Here is a 13,873-nt window from a genome sequence, read left to right on the forward strand (position 1 = left end):
TTCCTGCATGGAATATGCATCCCCTTCTTGTGCTCACACAGACCTTTTGCATCTCAAGGGGGATGAGCAGCTGTTGTGGAGTCTGATGAACCCAGTTCTGAGTGAGAAGGGGCCTGGAAGAGGCCCTGGTGGGGATGGAGGGAGGGCACAGAGGCAATTTCCACGTGGGGAGCCTGTGGGAAAGCGCAGCACGTGGTCATTACAGCGCCTCCCACCAGCCAGAGTGTTGCTCCCCCGGGCAGCCCCGCTGGCAGAGCTCAGTGCTGGGCAGGGGTGGGGAGGAGTGGCACGACCAGGCTGCACCGCTGCTGACACTGAAAGCTCCCTCCTGCTCCGGGGAGACCCTGTCATGACCTCTGCCCTTGGGCCTGACAGCCCGGCTCCCAGCCCTCCCCACTCCAACCTCTGCTGTCATGGATAGGTGGCCAGTGATTAGTAATTGGGTTCATCATCCACATGGGAGGCACACAACCCAGCTCGAAAAGTAGGCTGTGAGTCGACTGGAGATCCCCTTCACAGTCTACTTTTCCATCTAGAAACCAACAGTTATTAAAGTCATATGTTCAATTCCTGCCCCTGGGCCCAGGCAGAGTGTTATAGCTCAGTAAACCACTGCTCCAGGCAAGAATTATTTCTTTCCGTGCCACCTGCGCTGTAGTGTCATTCTCTCTGTTCTTTTTGTTTTCCTGACCAAGTAGACAATGACAGAAGTACGGCTGTAGTGGCCGATTCCAGCCATATTGGGGAGACAGCCACACTAGTTACTACTAACAGGCTGAATGCTCTGAACATCCACCAGACTAAAAATTGAGGAAGTTTCTCAGACTGAGATCAGTAGCAATTCCATCTGCCATTTCCACATGACAATGTCCTGTTCAATGTCAAGGAAAATTAACTGTGATCAATTTGTCAGGTATCTATTTCAGTAAAATTTTTACCATCTTTTTTTTGTTCTGTTAAATATTTTCCATGTATATTCTCATGTAATGCATACAACAGCTGTGTGCGAAATATTATCATTGTCATTTTACAAATGAGAAAAAACAAGATTCCTAGAAGTTGCTTAAATTTTTTACTACCAGTAAGTCTGGGATTTGAGCACGTTATACGTGTAATTGACACTGGACAGGTTTAATTCTCATTTAAGATCAGAATTTTTTGTCTGAAATTTGAATGCTGCTTCTGATCAATACTTAGTCAATCTTTGGACTTTTATTCACGTCTCAGTTTGAATATTATTTAACAGAACCAAAGACCTGTTTCAAAAAGTCAGCTTCATGATGGATCATATAGTCTATTCTTGGAACCCAGTTGGAGACTGAGGCATAACATAGCGACCTGATCTCAGCTCAATGATTAGGACTCTAGGAGCAAAATCAGGCCACATTATGTCAAGGTCTCCTCTGAAGGACTCTTATTAGCCTGCCAGAGAGAACACATGTCCCACCAGCCACATGTAGGAAGTTAGGGGTGAGTGTGAGGTACTCAGCCAGGCCAAGAATGAGATAATAAATGTAAGAGAAACAAGACACATCAACACCTTACCTCCTACCAACATTAAAGAAACTGCACTTCACTCTACAGACAGAGAAGAACTAGAAACCTTATCCAAAAAGTGCCTAGGAATAGGAAAACATCAAATCAACTCCATACAAAACTTCTGTAAAAAGAAAATTTAAAATTCAAGATAAAACATTTCAGCTAATGAGTATTCTTCCTCAAAAACCGACAACGAAGCAGAAGAGAACTGTAACACAACACTCCAAACTGAACTAAATATTCTTTAATAAGCATTCTGAGATACTAAAAATATTCACAATAAAAAATTCTAAAACTAAAACTAAAAATGGACAAAATAAACAATAGGAAGAAACGCAATAAAATGTGATTAAACTCAAAGAATTTGAGAATAAATTATTAGAGACCAAGAAAGAGCAAAGTTAAACAGTAATGTAATAATGGACATTAGGCAGGAAAACAACAAAGAATATGAAAATGAGACAGAAAGAATTAAAAAACTTAGAGGAAAAGAGATAGGAGTGAACAACTGGCAAAGAAGATCCAATACATAAATAATAGGGTCTCTAAAAAAGAAAAACAAAATAATGAAACAGAACTAATATTTAAAGCTATAATATAAGAAATCTTTCTGCAAATAAAACTTGTCTGCTTATTGAAAGGGCTGACCAAGTACCTGGAATTTGACCTGAAAGGATTAGCTGTGATACATACCCTAGTAAATCAAAGAAAAATCCTCAGGGCCTCCAAGCAAATAGACCACGTTACCTGTATAAAAGTAAGAAAATTAGGCTAGCATCAGATTTTCAAGAGCAACAGACAAAGGAAGGAAATGGTGGAGTAACATTTTCAGGAAACTCAAGGAAATAAAGTATGAGTCAAGGAGTTTTTATTCTGCCAAGATGTTCTCCAAGTAACAAGACCATTTAAATAGACAAAAACAAAAACAGTTTTGAACATGCAAAACTCAAAGAATACTGTACACACAAGTACTTTCTGAGGAATCTGCTAAGGATGAGCATATCCAGCCCACAAATAATTGGGGAAACTTGGCAAAAGATGATGAGAATTTAATATATTTTAAGCGTAAAGCTAATATTAAAGTATAGTTGGGGACATGGGGGAAGAATAATATGTAAAGGCAATATGATCTGACACAGTAGAAAGAATGTAACTGAAAATGAGATGAGAGAAAATAAGATCATTGACTCTCATAAGTAGCTGGTGGGTATCGAAGGATACCATTTTAAACTGGCAGACAAAATACTAAAAAGGTTAACTAAGAGAAAAAGTTGTTTTTTTCTTATAGTTGATTTCTAGTCTTATGGTGTTGTGGTTGGAAAAGGTGCTTGGTATGATTTCAGTCTTCTTATATTTATTGAGATTTGCTTTATGGTGTAGCATGTGAAATATCCTGGTGAATGTTCCATGTGCACTTGAAAAGAATGTGTATTCTGCTGCTTTTGGATGGAATTTCTATGTATACCTATTAAGTCCATCTAATCTAATGTGTCACTTAAAGCCAGTGTTTCCTTACTGATTTTCTGTTTGGATGATCTGTCCATCAATGTAAGTGGGATGTTAAAGTCCCCTACTATTATTGGGTCACTGTCAATTTCTCCCTTTATGTCTGTTAATATTTGCTTTCTGTATTCAGGTGCTCCTATTTATAATTCTTTTGTCTTCTTCTTGGATCAGTCCTTTTACGATTATGTAATGTCCTTCTTTGTCTCTTGTCATAGTCTTTTATTATTTATAATAATTTTTACTAATAATTAAATGTAACTGTTTATTTAATTTCAGCTTGTTTATTGCTAGTATATATGGAAATGCAAGTGATTTTTGTGCATTGATCTCCTAAACTAATTTATTAATAGCTTCTTTGTAGATTTCATCAAATTCTCTACATCTTGTTGTGTGTGAATACAGGCCATTTTACTTCTTCCTTTCCAATCTGGGTAACTTTCTTTTTATTGCCTTCTACCAGTTAACTAAACCTCTAGAACAATGTTAAATAGAAGTTGTGAGAATTGACATCCTTATTTTGTTCCTGATCTTAGGGGGAAAGCATTTAGTCTTTCACCACTAAATATAACTGTAGGTTTTGTGTAGGTGTCCTTTTCCATATTGAAGAGGTTCTCATCTATTCCTAGTATGGTGAGAAACAGCATGGATCAATGGGTGTTGGATTTTGTCAGATGTTTTTCCTGTGTCTATTTAAACGATTATATGGGGGTTTTTTTCCCACAAATTTTATTATTATTATTTATTTATTTATTTTTGGCTGTGTTGGGTCTTCGTTTCTGTGTGAGGGCTTTCTCTAGTTGTGGCAAGCGGGGGCCACTCTTCATTGCGGTGTGCGGGCCTCTCACTATCGTGGCCTCTCTTGTTGCGGAGCACAGGCTCCAGACGCGCAGGCTCAGTAGTTGTGGCTCACGGGCCTAGTTGCTCCACGACATGTGAGATCTTCCCAGACCAGGGCTCAAACCCATGTCCCCTGCATTGGCAGGCAGACTCTCAACCACTGTGCCACCAGGGAAGCCCCATAAATATAGAATTTAATGTATAAGTAGACTGATTTGGAGCTAACACAGTTCACTCTGTTGGTGAATTATGCCTTCCTAATTATATTTGTACAATTATATTGAATATGAAAAAACATAAAGGGGAAACATGACATTTACTTTTGTATTATATGTTCCATAATTGGGAGGTGGGGTGGAAATAGAACATATTCTTTTGCCAGTCCTTCACTCCTGCTTCCTGGGATCACTCCCCCAATAACTTTAAATCTAAATTCAAGATGATTGCATCATTCTAGGTGTCTTCATCCATCATTTATTGAACATCTGAATTGGACACCCAAGCCACTAGAAATCTTCTGCTTACCATCTCTTATTGTAGCTATTTTGTTGACAGTCACTTACAAGCTCACTGGTTTTGGCAGAACATTTCCTGTGGTTACATGAAGTCCATATTTTCTTGCTAGCTGGTGACTGGGGACCACTCTCAGCCTTTAAAAGCCAAACACAGTTCTTTGCCGTGTGGATCCATAGGCAGTTCACAACATGGCTATTTGCTTTCTTCCAGCCCAGTAGGAGAGCCCTGCTGAAGCTCTGGATCTCTTTGACTTCTGTCTATGACCTCTACATACTCTTTTAAAGGGGGCTATAACTTGATTAGGTCAAGCCAACCCACACTCAACAAGTGGGGATTATATTGCGTGTGCACACAAAGAGGCAGAAATCTTGAGGGGCATCTTAGAATTTTTCCTACCAGAAGTTCTTTTTTTTAAAAAAGTTATTTATTTTATTTATTTTTAGCTGCGTTGGGTCTTTGTTGCTGCGCGTGGACCTTCTCTAGTTGCAGCTAGTGGGGGCTACTCTTCGTTGCGGTGCACGGGCTTCTCACTGGGTGGCTTTTCTTGTTGCGGAGCACGGGCTCTAGGCGCGCGGCCTTCAGTAGTCGTGGTACACGGGCTCAGTAGTTGTGGCTCGTGGGCTCTAGAGCGCAGGCTCAGTAGTTGTGGTGCACATGCTTAGTTGCTCTGCGTCATGTGGGATCTTCCCGGACCAAGGCTGAACCTGTGTCCCCTGCATTGGCAGGCAGATTCTTAACCACTGTACCACCAGGGAAGTTCCCGAGAAGTTCTTGTATTTACCTTTTAAAAAACTTATGTTGGTTTTATTTTGTTGTTTTCTTTTTAACTTCTGGTATTAGATGTTTAGCTCATTGGTTTTCTAATGTATTTTCTAAAATCCATTATAATTTCTTCTTTGGACAATGTATTATTGAAAGTATATTTGAAAATTTTAAAAAGTATGGATTATTAATTTCCCTTTAATTACTCATTTCTTTCTTAAATGCATTGTAGAAGAGAATATTGACTATATGATATCAATACTTGGCAATTTGTGAAAATTTTTTCCATTTTCTTATTATAATTCTGTCAATTCTTGCCGTATATTATTGAGATCATGTTATTTTGTTTATGCCAACTCGGAACCAATGTATGTTCTTGATCAATTAAATCTTCTATCACTGTGTAAGACCTCTTCATCACTAGAAATTTTTAGCTAAAACATTTCCATCAGTGATCAGTATATAACCTTATTTTATTTGTGTTTCTGTTAAAATATACCTTATTTAATACATACTGTTGAAGCATGAACACTGAATTCAAGCTAACAGCACTGTAACCCGTGACTGAATGAAGCCTACTTAACACATGGTTCTTATCCAAAGGCACGTCACAGCCTTCTTGCACTTAGGGACACTAGACAGCACTTAAGCACTATACTCGGGAGACATTTTCAACAGCAAAATCACCAACAAAAAGCACAGAAATGAGGAAAATGTGGTACTATCAATAAATAGACTGTGAAAAGGACACATGTTTACACTATGAGAGCTGAAATTAGACAGAGGGTGACTCTACTTGACTTCAGCTGGGAACATGCGTGCAGAAACTCAAATACTTCGCCACTCTGTGCATGTCCACAAATGACCATGAAAGTGCTGCAAATATTGATTTTGGGTTACAAACAAATTTTAGCAAGTAGGCGAATTTGCAAATACGAATTCTTGAACATCGGGGATCAACTGTAATTGGTCTTTTTTTCTTTTAAAGTCTTATTCTTCAGTGTTGGTGCTCTGAAGTTTCACTGTAGTAGTTTATGGGTGGATTTCACTTATTTACATTTTTGACACCTTTGGCTTCATAAATCTGGGCTTAATACCTCTAATCAGTTCTTTAAAAAGCTAAGCCATATCTTCTTCAAATATTCCCTTTCCCATTCTCTTTCTGAGACTCTATTTAGATGTATTTAAAAATACTTTTTACTAAATTATTATTTATAATTCAACTATTACTTAGTATCTTTCATCTCTTCATTTCTCTATGTTGCATTGTGGGTTAATTCTTTGGATCTAATTTCCAGTTTGTTAAATATTTCTGTAGTTGTACAAATTTGCTGAACAAGCCATTGCTCTGGGTTTTTAAAAATATTTATTTATTTATTATTTATTTAGGCTGTGCTCGGTCTTAGTTGTGCCACATGGGATCTTCGTTGTGACGTGCGGGCTCTTTAGTTGCGGCATGTGGGTTCCTAGTTGCGGCATGTGGACTCTTAGTTGCAGCTTGCATGTGGGATCTAGCTCCCTGACCGGGGATCAAAACTGGGCCACCTGCACTGGGAGCACAGAGTCTTACCCGCTGGTCCACCAGGGAAGTCCCTACTCAGAGTTTAATTTCAGTTATTTTACTTATAATTTTCATAACTTATCCTTGTTACTTTTCTTTGAAATATTCTTGGTTCTTTTAAAATAATACCCTATTCTTTGTTTGCAACCTGTATCCTTTCTTCCATACATATATATATTTTTTATAGCCCATGTTAGATAACTCCACTGTCAGAAATCATTTTGATTCTGATTCTATTTTCTTCTTCTTTTTCTAGTTCATACTCATGATGCCTTCTTTACTGATATATTTTGTGATTTTTTTTTTTAACCATAAGCCTATATTCTTTGGAAGTTTATCAGTGCTGATCTTCTGAGGCCTAGGTTAAAGATGGGTTTCTTCAATGAGGATTTAGTTTACTTCTCCTAAGTTCCTGGGGACCATTTTTAAGAGAATCGAGAACTTGAAGTCTTTTGGGGCCCCCAGGAAGTATGACTTTAGGCTGCAAACCTACATGAGGCCTAGCTTGTGTATCTAACTTCTTAAAGAATAATTTCCTCCTCTGTCCTCGGCCCATCTCTTGCTCCTTGAACAAGCTGCTTCCCACTCAGTCTTCATAAGGCTATTTCTTCTGCTTGGAATCATACTCTTCCACCCTGCTGCTGGGTAGCTTCAGGTCTCTTCTTAAATGTTACTTCCTTAGGGAAGGCAGCCTCTCTCTGAAGCTCTTTGTTCTTTTCCTTCACGGTACTTAGTGATACTGGGATTAAGTAATTATTTGTGTAAATTTCATTTGCCATCCTACTCCCTACAGACTGTCAATGCCACGGGCAGAGGATATTTGCAATTCTACCTCATGGTTGTATTGTTCCCGCCTAGCACAGTGCCTGGCACATTGGAGACACTCGAAAATTATTTATTGGATGAATGGATGAAGGAATGAAAACTTGAAAGTGATCTATCAGTATAAGTATACCTATGACCTCGAAATAGCAACAAAGTCAAGGATATAATTCTAGATGTAAAAAGGTGAATTTCAGCGATCACTGGATCTCTAGATATTTATTTGCTGTTAGAGAACATGGTTTTTATTTGCTGTAGCTAACATGGCCTGCTGTGACCACTTTCTATTGAAAGCATTTATCCACTATCAAGATGAGGATGAGGGTGTGGTGTTAATCAGACTGACAGGAGGCTGGAGGGATCGCTCTCGTGTAGTGGTGACATAACGTGTCTGAAAGGATCCCACTCAGCAGGTTAGAAAGGTGGATCAAATAACAACACACAATTTAAGAAGGAAAATACAGAGCACTGAACTTAGGCCCCCCAAATCTAATTGAACAAATACAGAATAAAGGGCCTTAAGAGCCAAACATGTGAAAGGCATGGAGATTTTAATTGACTGGATGAGTCAATAGTGCAGCATGCCTGCCAGGGATGCTGATGTGATGTTCGGTTCCTTTAACAGAAGTAGTGTGTTGAGGACAATTGAAGTCGAAGTCGTGGAGCTTCCCCAGTGAGACCACCGTTGCCATCCGGGTCCAGTTCTGAGAGGCAGATATTGAGGGAGGTTTTGACAGCTGCGCACCACTGACATTTCCAAGCCGTGTCATATGAGAAGCAGCTGAAGGGCTGGGGGTTCCTAGGAAATGCGGAGTAGAATTTGGTAGAATACAATAGGGCTGTCAAGGAGATGGCAGGGCCACTCGATTTGTCCCCTGTAGATCCAAACAGAAGAGCCAGAACCACCAGGCAAGTTTAAGGAAAGTGGCTCTGGGTTTAATTTGCAGTGCTGCTTAGCAGGGGACTGGGCAGTGCTGAGTCCCTCTCTACTAAAGGAAATCACACTTAGGAAAAGGAGAAATGAGCTTTGGGAAGCTCTCTGTCAGCTTAGGGAGGGTCTCTCGGGGTGGTAGAGTCCCTTGCTCCTTTGTGTAGGTCCATAGCCTTTTGTAGTTTCGACCCTCATCATGTCTGGAGCGCCAAGCCAGAGAGAAATGGCCAGTTAAAAATTTAGAGATCTCGTTCACTATTTCTAGAATCCCCTGATCTAGCCTAACTCTCAGAGGGTAATCTCATTTCTCTTCACTGTGTCACATGTGCCACCTTCAGAAGCAGCAGAGTGGAGGCTGAAAGGCCACTTGTGGTGGCAGGGATTCACACACGGGGTGAAAACTGGACCAGCTGCTGCAAGAGCCCTCATCAGGGAGTTTCTTTCATTCTGGAAGAAGGCAGAAGTGTTCTGTAATTAGAGGCAATTAGGAAATGCTGTGGGAAATGCCATAAGGAGCCTTTATCATACGGGAAGAAATACAAAGGAAAATTAAAATGACGATCATAGTCTATAAAACTGTTTCTCACAGTTGTGGTGGGCACTAAATATGCTTGGTACTCTAGCCCAGTAGCACTGCATGCCCTTGGTCCCAGAAGAGGACTGAAGAGAGATGAACGGGACACAGTAAATTCCCCCTCCTAGAGGGAAAAACAGGAAGTGCATCTCTTACTGCTAACATCCCTTATTCTGTAAGTCTCTTTGAATCTGCATAATTGAGTACATTTTCTAAGAAGAAGCCAATAAAGGTACCTGAAAAGAGGTATGTGGTCAACTAAAAATTATTATTCTTTTTTCTTTAAGAATTAAAAAAAATTTTTTTTTTAAATTTTTTGTCTTCGTGGCATGTGGGATCTTAGTTCCCCGACCAGGGATCGAACCTGCACCCGCTGGTTGGAAGTGCAGAGTCTTAACCACTGGACCACCAGAGAAGTCCCTAAAAATTGTTACTCTTTAGTTTTCTTTATCTTCCCTGGCTTTATCTGAAAACTTAATTTCAGGAAAAAAAACCCTTTAGATAAGATTGTCCATAAACTTTGTGAACGAGCATGAAGTGCAAATGTTCTCATGAAAACGTTTAGCTCAGAGCAGACACACCTGATGGTACCCATCACTGCAGCACAACAGCAAGAGTTGTTCTCACTCTGTTATGAAATAATAAATCCATTGGTTAAAAGGCTGCATTTTTTCAAAAGAGATTACACTTCACATTAGAATTTGGTATTGCTTTATAAGCATATGGGCATAGCAATTGGAAAAGTGACTTGAATTTTTTTTTTTTTTTTTGCGATACGCGGGCCTCTCACTGTTGTGGCTTTTCTCGTTGCGGAGCACAGGCTCCGGACGCACAGGCTCAGCTGCCACGGCTCACAGGCCCAGCCGGTCCGTGGCGTGTGGGATCCTCCTGGACCCGGGCACGAACCCGCGTCCCCTCCATTGGCAGGCAGACTCTCAACCACTGCGCCACCAGGGAAGCCCAGTAACTTGAATTTTAAAACATAGGAATTTAAAAAAATGGAGTTGGGCTCGAGATTTATTAGCTACATGACTATGGACAAATGAGGTAACCTCCCTCTGCCTAAATTCCTTCATCTGTTAGGTGAGGATAGTAATGCCTACCTTGAATGGTTCTTATAAGGATGAAATAAGAAAATGTACAAAAGCCCCCAGCACAGCAAAAAGCAAGCGCTCAGTTAACAGGAGCCACCGACAGAACAGTGTCCAAGCCATTGTCATCTTGCCGGATGCAGAGCTGTGGCTGCTTCGAGCAGCAATTGGGGTACACAGCTTAAAAAGAGTTAGCTCTGGGGAGTTAGAGTGAGACCTCTGTTGCCTTCAGATTTTCATGGAGAAAAGGGTCAGTCACTTCTCTGGTCAGTATCCTTGTGATGTATTGGAAGTAATGTCAGTTTTTGAAAATTATTTGAACTAGGAGTTTCCTGATTAAATTTCACTTCAATTAGGAATTACTGAATAGCAGTTAGATTTGCCGAAGACTACCCTGGAAATAATTTAGGCACTTCTGTAGTTACTTCTGTCAGGTCACTGGGTGCCATTTGTTACCATCCTCCTGTCCTGGCTAAATGATATGACCATGGTATATTGGCTGGTGGGTACTATTCAGTGTGCCCACCTAGTTATCAGTTGCCCTTTGGTGTCCTGAAAGGGTTAATGATGCCCAACTATTTCTAGTGAGAGCACATTGCAACTGGGAGAATCAAACTCAAAGGTGTTGCTTTGAACAGTATCTGCATATCCCAGAGAGAAGACCTAGGAAAGAGGTAAGATACAGTTGAGCTACTTAAAGTGCTTAAGAAATGACCCTGACAGAATATCCATAGGGGCAAGGAGGTGGAATATATTTCTTGGTTTAGCATTTTGGCAGAAATCAGTTGGCATCTGTCACAGGAAAGATAAACAGAAGCTTTGATTTCCCTTCTCAAAATACACTTGGCTTCTTTCTCTGCACTTACCCCTTGGCCCTCATTCTGATTAGAATTTGAAGGAACAGGCTCAGTACTTTGCATTTAGTTAATTTGGTGAGTTCACTGTACTCTCATCCCTGGGCTATTCAGTAGTTCAAAAATAAATATTGCAGCACTTGTTGAATATGTAACATGCATCTCTTTTGAGCTGCCTTTTATAACAAAGGGTAGTTAGTTAGTATCTACATAATACTTTGAAAGTACTTCAGAATAGCTCTTATTAATAATAACTAGTCAAATACATAATGGCTCAGCTGACAAGAGAAAAAATTTTTTCTATTGAAAAGTCTAAGCTCAGGAAGAGAGAGATGCACGTGTATTTGTGTATGTACAGTATTTGGGACAAATACATGTCTCAAGAGACAGTCAGGAGGTTAACTGGACCAAAATTCAGGCTTCCCACTGAACCAGGCTAAGGTTTGCCAGAAGTCTGCGACCTGATTCTTGGACTTCCGTGCAAAAACTGGAGGAAGCTGTGAGCAGCCTGAGCTTTGAGAACATTCCTGCCCCCTGGGGTGTGTGTGTGGTGGAGGCTTATGTGAGCTCATGGGGCTTTCCAGCGCTGACCGCCAGCCTTGGCAGGCACGAGGGGCCCAGTAGCGAAACTTGGCCTTTAAGTTATCAAGGGCCTGTTGTGACACATATTCAGCTCTAAGCAGAGATCACTGTTTCAAGGGTGACTCAAGTCTGGGGGTCAAGTGGAGATGATGGGTGGGATCTATGCGCAGATCTGGCCCTTCCCAATTAGGGGGCCTGAGGGTGACACTAGTGCGGGTAGGTTGGGAGGGTCTGGTGATGGTCCTCCCAGGAGGTGCTGCATGGATGTGTCCTGGGTGAGAAGTGATGACAGGGCCATCATGTTGGCTTTCCTGATTCTGGGAAAGGTCTCAAACCATGGGGTCACATCGAAGTGTGCATAGAGTGTTGGGCGGGAGGAACTGTTTCCCTTGCCTCCCATGAGGGAGGGGGTCTCACGGCTCGGCCACACCTCACGTCTCCGCCTTGCACGTTTCCTGGTTCAGACCCGGTCCACGTTCTCTCCGCCTGTCCCCAGGTCCACCACCGACCGGCCCCAATCTCCAGACAACCACTCCCGGGGCCTGGGGAGGTTAGGGGGTTTGCTCCAGCCAGATGCGCTGAGGTCGCGGCGGCGGGAGAGGGCGAGGGGAGGAGGAGGCCCGGGACGCAGCCGTGGTGGGCGCGCTCTGCCCAGAGGGGCGGGGGCGCCGGGCGCGCACGCGGATGGAGGAGGGAGCGGGGGTGGGCGGGGGAGCGAGTGCGCCGCTAGAGTAGGGAGCGCGCCCGCAGCCGCCGCCGCCGCCCTCCTACGGAGAGAGGCAGGAGTGAGGCTGTGCGAAGCGCCGCATTTCGATGAGGAGCGGCCGAGGCGCGTCTCTGCGCTAGCGGCTGCAGCCCAGACGCCCGCTGTCCAGCAGCAGCCGCCGCCCAGCTCCGGCTCCGCCGCCGCCCCACAGCCCCGCGGCCAGGCCGCACCCAGCCCCGCGAAGACAGCACCAGGAGGCGGCCCCGAGCGCGGCCACAAAGACCCCCGGCGGCGTCTCTCCGCGGACCGGTGCGTGGTTTGCCTTCGCCGGGGAAGGGAGCCGAGGGGCGGGCCGGCCGGGGGGCCCCTCCGGGGGCCCGGCAGCGCCGACTCCTCCCGCAACCGCGGGGTCCAGGGGAGCGCGGGCGCGGAGGGCAGGCGGGCGCCCCCTCGGCCGCCGCCGCCCTTCCCGCAGTTCCTCGAAAGGAGCTGCCCGGACGCGGCCGGGGGCGGTGTGTGCAGGCGGCCCTGGGGCTGCTGGCACCTGCCTCTTTTGTCTGGTGCCACCGCGCTGAAGACGGGGAGTCGGGCGAGCGGGGCCCCCATTCTCTCGGCCGCCTTGTTAGTGGAGATGGAGAGCTAGGGCGGAGAAGCTGGGCCAGGTGTTTGTCATTGTCAGAACTGGCCGCGGAGTGAGGACCAAGTGTGCGCCCAGAAGGAGTGGTCGGGCCGGGCCTCTTATTGTGTGCGTGCTTCCCAGTGGGCCCGGGAGGGTGGTGTGTGCTTGAGGACGGGGTGATCCGTGCGCGGGGGGTGACTGCAATGTGGGTGCTGCAGGCACGTTTGCGGGGCCTCGAGTTCCCTTGGGGACAGCGTGGCTGCCCCGTGTACAAATTAGTACCTGCAGTGCTAACAGCCTGCGGAGAGGAAATGGCATTTCCCTCCTAGCGGGAAACGCACGCCCAGCCCCGCAGGGCCCCCCACAAAAGAGGCCGCTGCTGAAAACCGGGTCTGCTCGGAATCGCTGCTGCATTGGGCCAGGAGATGCTTGTAGGAGATGGAGCGGTTGAAAGGATTCATTCAGGCCGGCTTGCTCTCCCCGCCTCTATGAATGTGTGTCCAGATTCTGGTGCACACGCGTTCAGCGGCCACACGGCAGGGTGTTCCATGAATACGTTTTATGAATGTTCCTAAATATATCTCTTTTCGCCGGGAAAGTAGGACGGCCTTTTAAGTATGAAATGTCACATGAATGCGGGTCAGAAGGATTTTAAGAGAGATTATATGTAGGAACAGTGTAAAAGGTATGCACACATCCTGTGATATGTGCACACAGGGTGGTGCATGCACACTGAAGGTGTGTTTGCCTCTTCGTACGTGCCTGGCCATCCACCTACATCCTAATCCCACTGGCAAAATGTGCCTTGGGACCTCCAGGTCTAGCATCTACTTAGATGTGGTAGCGTTTATGCCAAATTATTTCTTGGGGTGTGTGTAATCTCCAAAACAGGAACTCGTGTGCTCATCTAGAGAAGGATGAACACACAGTTTCTTCAGAATGGTGAGAAATCCCATAGGGAGCAGTCGAAAAA

At 44.0% G+C, this 13,873-nt stretch overlaps 1 protein-coding gene across 1 annotated transcript in view; it reads left to right on the forward strand.

Annotated features, from left to right (window-relative positions):
• The first annotated feature begins 12,510 nt into the window (after positions 1-12,510).
• Positions 12,511-13,873, forward strand: part of DCLK1 (doublecortin like kinase 1) — a 338,798-nt gene continuing 337,435 nt past the window's right edge. Inside the window, exon 1 of the mRNA XM_007464242.1 lies at positions 12,511-12,590. The gene's annotated coding sequence lies outside the window, so the exon portion shown is untranslated. The remainder of the gene's footprint in view (positions 12,591-13,873) is intronic.

The sequence above is a fragment of the Lipotes vexillifer genome, unplaced genomic scaffold (assembly GCF_000442215.2).
Source record: "Lipotes vexillifer unplaced genomic scaffold, Lipotes_vexillifer_v1.1 scaffold120, whole genome shotgun sequence".
Taxonomy (NCBI): Eukaryota; Metazoa; Chordata; class Mammalia; order Artiodactyla; family Lipotidae; genus Lipotes; species Lipotes vexillifer.